The sequence below is a fragment of the Haliotis rubra genome, unplaced genomic scaffold, assembly GCF_003918875.1.
Source record: "Haliotis rubra isolate DU_JTF1 unplaced genomic scaffold, ASM391887v1 Scf646, whole genome shotgun sequence".
NCBI classification, from domain to species: domain Eukaryota; kingdom Metazoa; phylum Mollusca; class Gastropoda; order Lepetellida; family Haliotidae; genus Haliotis; species Haliotis rubra.
In genome coordinates this window covers 138,405-148,658 of record NW_025767353.1, presented here as the reverse complement: position 1 = coordinate 148,658, position 10,254 = coordinate 138,405, and positions in this window count along the sequence as shown.

The window sequence follows — 10,254 nt, the reverse complement described above, 5'->3', positions numbered from 1 at the left end:
GTATTCCGGCATATATTAAGATGTATTAAAGTAGATTTAGGAATACGTAATGCTATGCATACTGATGCATATTAAAGCACAACACTGAATAGGTACATTGGAAACAAGAAGACAAACTAGAAAACTAAATAGCCACATTAAAACGCGAAGGCATAGTGGAACACTAAATAGCACATTAAAACGCGAAGGCATAGTGGAACACTAAATAGCACATTAAAACGCGAAGGCATACTGGAACACTAAATAGCACATTAAAACACGAAGGCATAGTGGAACACTAAATAGGCACATTAAAACGCGAAGGCATAGTGGAACACTAAATAGCACATTAAAACGCGAAGGCATAGTGGAACACTAAATAGCACATTTAAACGCGAAGGCATAGTGGAACACTAAATAAACACAATAAAGCAAGAAGAAAAAGGCATAGAACACAAATAAATAGGGCACATAAATACACAATAAAGCAAGAAGAACACGAAGGCATAGTCAAACACTGAATAGGCTGGAACACTGAATAGGCAAATTAAAACAAAAAGATATTGGAACACTAAATAGCCACATTAAAAAATAGGCATATTAAAACAAGAAGACATATTGGAACACGATGACATACTGGAACACTAAATGGCCACATTTAAAACAAGAAGGCATACTGGAACACTAAATAGGCATATTGGAAAACTAAATGGCCACATTAAAACACGAAGGCATACTGGAACACTAAATAGGCACATTAAAACACGTAAGCATACTGGAACACTAAATAGGCATATTAAAACACGAAGGCATACTGGAACACTAAATAGGCATATTAAAACAAGAAGACATATTGGAACACTAAATGGCCACATTAAAATGCGAAGGCATAGTGGAACACTAAATGGCCACAATACAACGGGAAGACATACTGGAACACTAAATAGGCCTAGGCATATTAAAACAAGAAGACATATTCGACCACTAAATGGCCACATCAAAATAAGAAGGCATAGTGAAACACTAAATGGCCACAATAAAACACTGAATTATACTCGAACTCTAAATATATGTCATACCGAGACAATTAATAGATATTGAAGCATGTTTAGTCATATTAAGGGAGCACGCGGTGTTAAAGTTACACATTGGCATTTTCACACATGTAAATGTACATAGAAGCATACTGATGTATACTCTCCATTTATTCGTGAAACGTGTGAAAATGTGCGACAAGACAATCGAATATTTAAAAATAATAGTTCAAAAGATATCATTTTCAAACACGATGACGAGTTTAAATACTACGTTCTCTACTGACGTGTGGTTTTACGCCGATTTTAGCAAGATCACAGCGGGAGATGTTGGGAATGGGCTTCACACATTGTAACTGTGGAGAGTCTAACTCGTAACGAGAGAACGGTTTAACCAGTTTTTGTCGGTTCATACATTGTTAATGAGTGAGTGAGTGAGTTTAGGTTTACACCGCACTCAGCAATATTCCAGCTATATGGCGGCGGTCTGTAAATAATCGAGTCTGGACCAGACTATCCAGTGATCAACAGCATGAACATTGATCTACGCAACTGGGATACGATGACATGTGTCAATCAAGTCAGCGAGCCTGACCACCCGATTCCGTTAGTCGCCTCTTACGACAAGCATGGGTTACTGGAGATCAATTCTAACCCGGACCTTCACGGGTCAGTGTTAAGGAATTTAAATAAAAACGCGCGAATACATAATGGTTTATAGGTAATAATAGGTAGGCAATAACATGAAACTTATTTTTAGCCAAAATATTCTTAAACTACTCTGAAACAAAAAGTTATTTTGCAAATGATGACTTAAATACAAAAATGCAACACTTAACTTGAATCACCTTTTTTAGTAGATTTTTCCTTGCCTTTGTGGCTTTTAGTTACCAAGATATGAATCAGCAAAATATATGACTAAACTTCACAAAAACTAAAGGACAATGCTATTTGACCATAACATCTGAACAATTTATTCACCAACTGTGAAGAAAACGTATGTACTGAACCATCTGACCCCAACTCAAACAAATATTCTTGTGTCTAAAACAGTATTATACAGTAAGTACGTCACGGAGCTCGAGTGTCTTGGAGTGCATGTTTTGGCACCAACACGACATTATGGCCTGGAATGGTCTTGTGCATCACTGACCTTGCCATAAAAGTAAAAGAAACGGTATTTGACTGCAAACATCGCGACAAATGAATAATTCACATATCACTATAAAGAGCATCAACACATACTGTCATGTTAAATACTACCAAGGACATCCTCATAATGACCTCAAAGAGCGTCACTAAATGATGCAAGACAATAACACGATCTATGTACAATGACATCCGCTGGGGTTACTGGAACCTGGGCCGGATGGGCACGCCTCCTGAAACAAGAATCCGGATGTTGTATTCATGTCAAAGGTTGTATTCCCCGTGACGAGGTACAACAACGTTGTATTGTCATGGGCGTTCACCGGTGGGACTACGCTCTTGTTGCGGCGACGTAAACGTACTCCTTCGGCGTCGTGTCACACAAAACTGTGAACATCGTGTACTGTTTCCCCAGCCGTTATTTCAGCTTGTTGTGACAAATCGATGTGAGACTTGGATGTTTTAGTGTTACAGCTTTGCTTGAATTTGAGCTTGAATACAATATGTGTATGTGAGCATGGCTACAATTCCTCTTGTATACACTTATAATTATTTCATAGCGTTTATACGCCTTCCATATACACATTACTCTCCGACCCTAATCCCATCGCTCATTCGATATAAATACCATTCTAGTTATCAAACTCAGTGACACGTAAGGTAAGCTATGGTTACAACGAACACGATTTGGCCACTAAATATACTTAGTTCGATATACTCATTTACAGAAAATATATGAAAAGTGGTCGGGGCCGAAACAGTATATATGTAAGTTGTAAGGGTATTCGTTGTAAGCGTACATGTAGTTTACTGTATTTGGAGACACACGTGGCCTCTTTTGATCTTCTCTATTGCTTCTATGGAATGATTCTGGAGGCGGTGGGGTAGCCTAGGGGTTAAAGCGTTCGCCCATCACGTCGAAGACCACGGTTCGATTCCCCACATTGGTACCTAAGCCCATTTCTGGTGTCCTTGGTGATAGAGGTTATTGCTAAAAGCGGCGTAAAATACCACTAGCTGTATTCTGTATGTTTGGTATACTGCAAACTTGATAAAACTGCTTTCATAAGGTGCAAGCATAATAAGACCTCGAAGATCCGGGTAGAATAGGTCTTCGTTTGGAAGCGACCGCCTCGTAAGAGGCGACTAACGGTGTAGTGGTCAGGCTGGCGTCCGTTCCCAATTGCGTAGACCTGGATCACTGGATCGCCTGGTTCAGATCCTCGACCGCGTCATACCAAATGACGTTAAAAAATGGTACTTACGCCTTCCAGAAGGTTGAAAATTCCTCAAAACGAATTCACAATGTTGTAAAGATACGTCACTTATCCGGAAATCGCAGTTTCCGTAACCGGAAGGTCGCGGTCATTTTCACATACAAACGTTACGCTTCCGAAATCATATACATTTTATTCTTCCGGATATCCGATGGCTGATTTTCACATACCTGTCAGTATGTTTATTCTTGTATATCCGATGGCTGCATTTTACAGAGTTTGCGTGCCCTAACATAAAGGAAGTCGTCAGTCTTTAAAGTGTGAGAGGATTAACTACCTGTAATTAGCAAGGTGACACTGAGTTAATTTTGAGTTGTGATTGGCAAGGCTAGACGTCCCCGTTGTTTTGGTAGTTACTTTAATCCGGAAGTTTATGTTAGGTACAGCAACAATGCGAACGCGAGGAAGACATCAGAACTGTTTCGTGATTGGTTGCTAGCATTTGACAGACAGATGCATGTACAGGTATGTTCGCACATGTTATTGACTTGACTACTTTATTTGACAAGATGTGATTTTATGTTTGCATTGTTATTTGTTGATGCATTATCAATAAAGATTACGTCTGAAGTCTATTATGTTCGTTTCTTTGTATGTCTTTTTACATATTCCCCGTGGTTCAGATATCCGGAAATTCGTTTATGCGTACAATTTCAAGAAAAACACAAGTGTTCGGATAAACGGGGCACGACTGTAATAACATCGTATCCCGTTCGTCTCGAACTCGAAATAAAATCCTAACTCCGACTTCCCTAGTGCCATCGTAAGTGACGAAGCGCTTTGTTTTGCAATCATGTTGAGACAGTTACAAATGAAACGTTTGAGCAGAGACATCAAATCTGCCTCCAAAGAATTAATTTCTTAAACGTTTCTCTTCACATTTAAGCAGCAGATTTTCAGCACACTCTACATAATTCAAAATTAAAACATTGTTTTCAGTTTAAAAAATCTAAGGGCGCTATCGTGTCACTGGGTTGCATTGTCCTTCTCTTGATCAGCTGGACCAGACTTGACTGTTGCAAGTTGTCGTATGACAGGAGTTGTGCTGTGCTGCGTCAGAAAATAAACACATTCCGTTATGAACACATTGTGTGGGTGGCGGGTACTACCAGTAGCAGGTCATGGTTAACATCTAGTGTCATTCATCGACTTTCAGTGATCCATTCATAACATTTCCATGTCTATATTGCCTCCGTTTCGACAGATAATCGAGACTCGTGATTCTCTGGTGCTGACGTTAATCTGTTGTCGAATTTAGTCATCAGCAGCGCCTACCAAGACTTGAAGGTTTTTAGTGCCAGGTCTCCGAGGTACCATACTACTGTTTCACGTGGATATGCCGTGTGTAATGTCTCTAGACGACCAGTCCGTAGTATATTTCTCCCATGCCGAGCGCCAGGCAGAGTAACAAAAAGTATCATCCTTAACGAATTTGGTGCGATGGGGTAGCCTAGTGGTTAAGGCGTTCGCTCGTCACGCCGAGGATCCGGGTTCAATTCCCTACATGGGCACAATGTGTGAAGCCCATTTCTAGTGTCTCCCTCCATGATATTGCTGTTATATTGCTAAAAGCGGCGTAAAACCAAACTCACTCACTTAACGAAGTTTGGTTTGACGGGACCGGGGATCGCACCACCACTGCACCATGGTTTCTGTCGAGCACTAAAAACGATCAGTTCTTTCTATACGGAACGTCCCGCCGTGATGTTGCTGGAATATTGCTAAAAGCGGCGTAAAACCAAACTCAGTCAGTCAGTATACGGGACGTGTGCCAAATGTTTTGACTATGAATACCTAATACCATTTAGAAAATCACCAGCACACAAAGTCAGCCGTCTAGCCCGCTCAGCCAGCGCTCAGTGAAAGCTGACTTTGTGTGCTGGCGATTAAGTGCCTGACACTGAGGGTGTGGGTTCGAATACCGGATGGGACAGTCACTCAAACCAACAAAAGTACCAGAATCTGCATTTTACTAAGAAAGTGTAATCCCAAATATATCATATGTTAAACTCTTTTGACGTTTTAATAATTGTCTCCAAGGCTCCACAGCTTCTGTGGTATCAGTGAATGGTGCAAAACAATATTCAATCACGTGTTATTAGGCAATGAACAAGAAATAACATAATAACATTTTATGTACAAGCAGGTAAATCACGAGAATGTAACAGATTTGTAAAATATAATATTTTACAATTTATTATAAAAAATGTCTATTTTTTGCCACTGTGAGAATTTGGTTGATATTTCCGGTTTCCAATTTTTTCAGCTTGATAATTTACCAAGTCCCTCTCTTCATGGCCATTTTCCGCATGCTTTGTGATAACGAGTATTCCCGTTAACTGAATCTTGTTAATACACCATCATCAAGTCGATGGGCTGCTGCAGTCCCCCTGGGTACTATTCTCCTATCGACTGCTATATGTCTGATAGAACCTCCATTGTCTCTCTCGGATAACACGGCTATTGATGATACTCAATTTGTTCGGATAATGAGAATGAAAACATATCGTTGGAAAATGTTATTCCAATTCCAAGCCCGTCTTTGACATTTGGTCGAATAGATGATCAGTCTAATGAAGAAAATCCATCAAAAGGTGTCGAGTGTGACGGTTACATTTGATCATTTGTCCCGAGAAACCTATCATGTGTACACTGGTGACGTGTGCAAGATATTTACCTGGAGTTAGTGCTGTAGACATTGCGGTAACGGTGGAGGTAACGCTGAACACGTCAGCGTACTCAAATTATGGCTCTTAGTGCGAGAGACATGCGTAGTTTCACGTATAATTGAGTGAGTGTGAAAATTGGGTTAACGTAGCTTACTACACTACATCTTACTACAGAAAAAAAATGTAGGATTCGAGAACTTTGATTGGCGGATCCTGACACGCCAAGGGAGGCAACTCTGCACATATATTCGTGCCACGTTCGAGGTCGGAGGGTAGTCCTCAAGTAGAAATGAGTGAGTGAGTATGTGAAGGTGGGTTTATGCCACTTTAGGCAACGTTGCAGAGGACACCGGAAATGAGCTTCAAACATTGTACCCATGTAGGGAATCGAACCCGGGTCTTCGGCGTGGCGAGCGGACGCTTTTAACCACTGGCTGGCCAACCACCCCACAAATCGAGTGGAAATGTTAGATGACAATGAAAAACCATGAACAAGTAATGTGACGTACAACGAATAAATAGAAACAGACTAAGCGAAAGAATATTCGAACATGCAAACATTTAGTCTTTAACAAATTATGAACAGCCTGGAGAAACATATTGGTTACGTCTTACCTAAAAGACAAATATAAATAAACCAAATTAAAGCTGCAAATATCTGACAGAATCTGACGCTATAAAACATTAGGTGATACAGCGTTGAGAGGTTAGGTGAGGTGCAATTGGGTTTAACGTCGTGCTTCAGAATATCTCCGGGCGGACGCTCTAACCACTACACCACGGAGGCGGTCTACAGCGTTGAGAAGATTGGCCCAGTAAAAAGTTGGACATTGTCTTCAGCAGCCTATGCTTCTCTTAAACAGCGACCATCTGGATCGGTGGAGGGATGCCATTGTATCACAATTACGTAGATAATGATTGCCGTGTCAATCACTGGATTGTCTGGTCCAGATTCGATTATTGACAAGCCGCCGTCATATAGCTGGAATATTGCTGAGTGTGGCGTAAACATACACTGGCTACATTGAGCACGCATTTACACTCATGATCCAGATGCTGAAGAGTGAATGAGTGAGTGAGTGAGTTGAGTTTTACGCCGCACTCAGCAATATTCCACCTATATGGCGGCGGTCTGTAAATAATCGAGTCTGGATCAGACAATCCAGTGATCAACAGCATGAGCATCGGTCTGCGCAATTGGGAACCGATGACGTGTGTCAACCAAGTCAGCGAGCCTGACCACCCGATCCCGTTAGTCGCCTCTTACGACAAGCATGGGTTACTGAAGATCAATATTCTATGCTGAAGAGCCTTCACATAGTCATGGTATACTGTACCATTATCTTTACCTACATCTATCACAAGATATGTTGCCACGGTAACAGATACAGATGTGTACGATCACTTAACATGAATAGAATGATGTCAGTTCAATGACCATTTGCACAATTGACGACCTTACGTAACACTTTGAGATTTCTCAGTGCTTCAATTTGTCATCGATAAAGAAACGTAAAAAAGATAATATCAAATAGAGTTGATACAAATGAGTCATACTCATTCCACAAGTATTAATTGATTTATCGTCGGTGTAACTATTTAATGTGTACCCAACGGCTACAAATTAGACACTATAATGATCAGGGGATTTGTTCTGATTAAAAGCGGACACGAGCCCACACTCTGATGATTTCTCGTCACAGGGTGTCGAATTAGAGACGAAACACTATCAAGAGAAGACCAAATATAATCGTAATTTGCCATCACGATCAGCTCTAAATTTGATCAACGCTGATAGCACAAAAACGTAGTGTTTATTAGTTCAACGTGTAACGACCACAAGTGCCTATTTCACAATGCATTTAACATGTGTGCACTCTGGTCTTCGCAGCATTATGAGTAATTTTTACTGTCAATGGGAAAACAATATTTGAAAAGCTGGAATGATAATATCTGTTTGAAATTTGGGGACAGAAGATTTAGGCAGGAGTAGGCGTCCCATTACTGTACTTCTGCATTGGCATATATGCTCATCAAAACAACTTGGGGAACATGGGTCTTTCGGTGGCTTGATTTCAACTGTTCAGCTGATCCAACAAAACATGTGATATGGGGTCATTGAGCAATCAAGAATGTCATAGTGATCACAAGTAGGCATTGTGGGCTTCAAAGGTGACCTTTGATGCTGGTTGTTTACCGAATTATGGCTGCTGTTTAATGGTTTGGTTGAAAATCTTTAGTCTTAAACGTCGACTCAGGCCAGACATAAAAGTAGCCAAAAAAGGATCATTTAGAGGCTGCACGTACAGCATCATCATCTGGAGCTGTTCCTGCCACAATATGTCTTTGTACCCGTGAAGGTCCGGGTTAGAATTGATCTTCAGTAACCCATGCTTGTCGTAAGAGGCGACTAACGGAATCGGGTGGTCAGTCTCGCTGACTTGGTTGACACATGTCATCGGTTCCCAACTACATTCACTCACTCACTCCAGGTTGATCCCATGTGTTTCTGACTGTAACTGAAACTTGTTTCGACCCTGAGTGAACATGCTGACTTGTAAGTCTGAATGGACAGACTTTGTCTAATGAAATATAATCTGTTAATACACAATAAAATATTGATAATAATGAGTGAGTGAGTTTAGTTTTACTCCGCTTTCAGCAATATTCCTCAATATCACGGCGGGGAACACCAGAAATTGGCTTCACACATTGTACCCATGTGTTGAATCGAACCCGGGTCTTCGGCGCGACGAGCGAACGCTTTAACCACTAGTCTACCCACCGCCCCTTATTGATAATAAAATCAGTTGCGTTGGTTGTTTTCCCGTGCTTTATCGGAAAAATAGTCTATGTTTTCAATACATTTTGAGAAGTAAAAGGCACCGAATGCATGTAGCTTAGCTGTTGCGTCCGTTAACAAACATGAATTAGACACCCATAAAATATGCAATGTTTTGGCATAATGGTAAGTGGGCACGACCATGGTGACCAATCGTGCCCCATCCTGCTTCTCCGTTTAAATATCAATACATCTGGTCGTTACTTTGAGCAAATCAACACAGACGACATCTGAAGCTTCCCGAATATCAGTGCCATGATATCGTTGCAATAATGGTCCAACAGATCCATTCCTTTCCCTGATTTACCAACCTAACCCGCAAATATACATACCAGTCTGTTTGGTATTTGGATGTAGACATTAATATTTCAGAGAGACGAGAAACAATCCACACGACCATGCATGTGTTATGTTATGTGGCAGTGTTGTAGTTAGTGCAACAGTGTTTCAACTGCTGTGCATTGTATGTGTAGTTTCGGTAGATGAGTATATTTAAAGTTTTGCTATATTTAGACAGATGCTCTAGACGCTTCTATCGTGTTCTGACCCAGAATACATTAGGAAGAGCTGCCTCAGTAAGGAATATTCTAGCAACATATTTTTGTGTACATAAGGGTGTGGGGTATGGGGTTTGGGGAGGTGTTGCTTGTATTACACATCTCAAGTCACAAGAAAACCAGGGTTTCGATCCACAAGACGTTCGTAACATTTCGACTTGTCTTAACGCTATAGTTTACCATAGGCTTACGAACGTCGTAGCGCTACGAACGTTTTGTGGATCGGGACCCAGCATTGTATGTCATGATCATTCAGGGGCGTACCTACCATAATGAAAAACAGCCTTTTATTTTTGCTAAGATCTGGGGAATTGCCTTTAATGATAAATGTTGGTAGACGTTGCGGTATTGCTCGCGATGAACGATTTGTAACTTATGTATGAATGGATGTATAGAAAATGAATACCATTTTCTGTTAATATGTAAAGTTTATTCCATTTTAAGACAAAAGTATATTCCTGAACATTTATGGAAACAACCTTCTATGTATAAATTTAATGTGTTATTAAGTTGTGATAAAGTGAATATCCTAATTAGCTTAGCAAAATTTTAAAAAAGAAGCTTTAAGGTTAAGATGTGCTTAAAAGGTGTATCTAACCATTTTGTCACCATCGTTATTATTTTGGAGTTTTTGTACTTGGGCCTATGGCCTTTATACGGAATAAAAGTTTGAAAGCCGGGGCTTACACATGAATGTTGCTAAATAGGCTTGGCAAACCCTCAATAATATCTAAATATGAAGCTTTG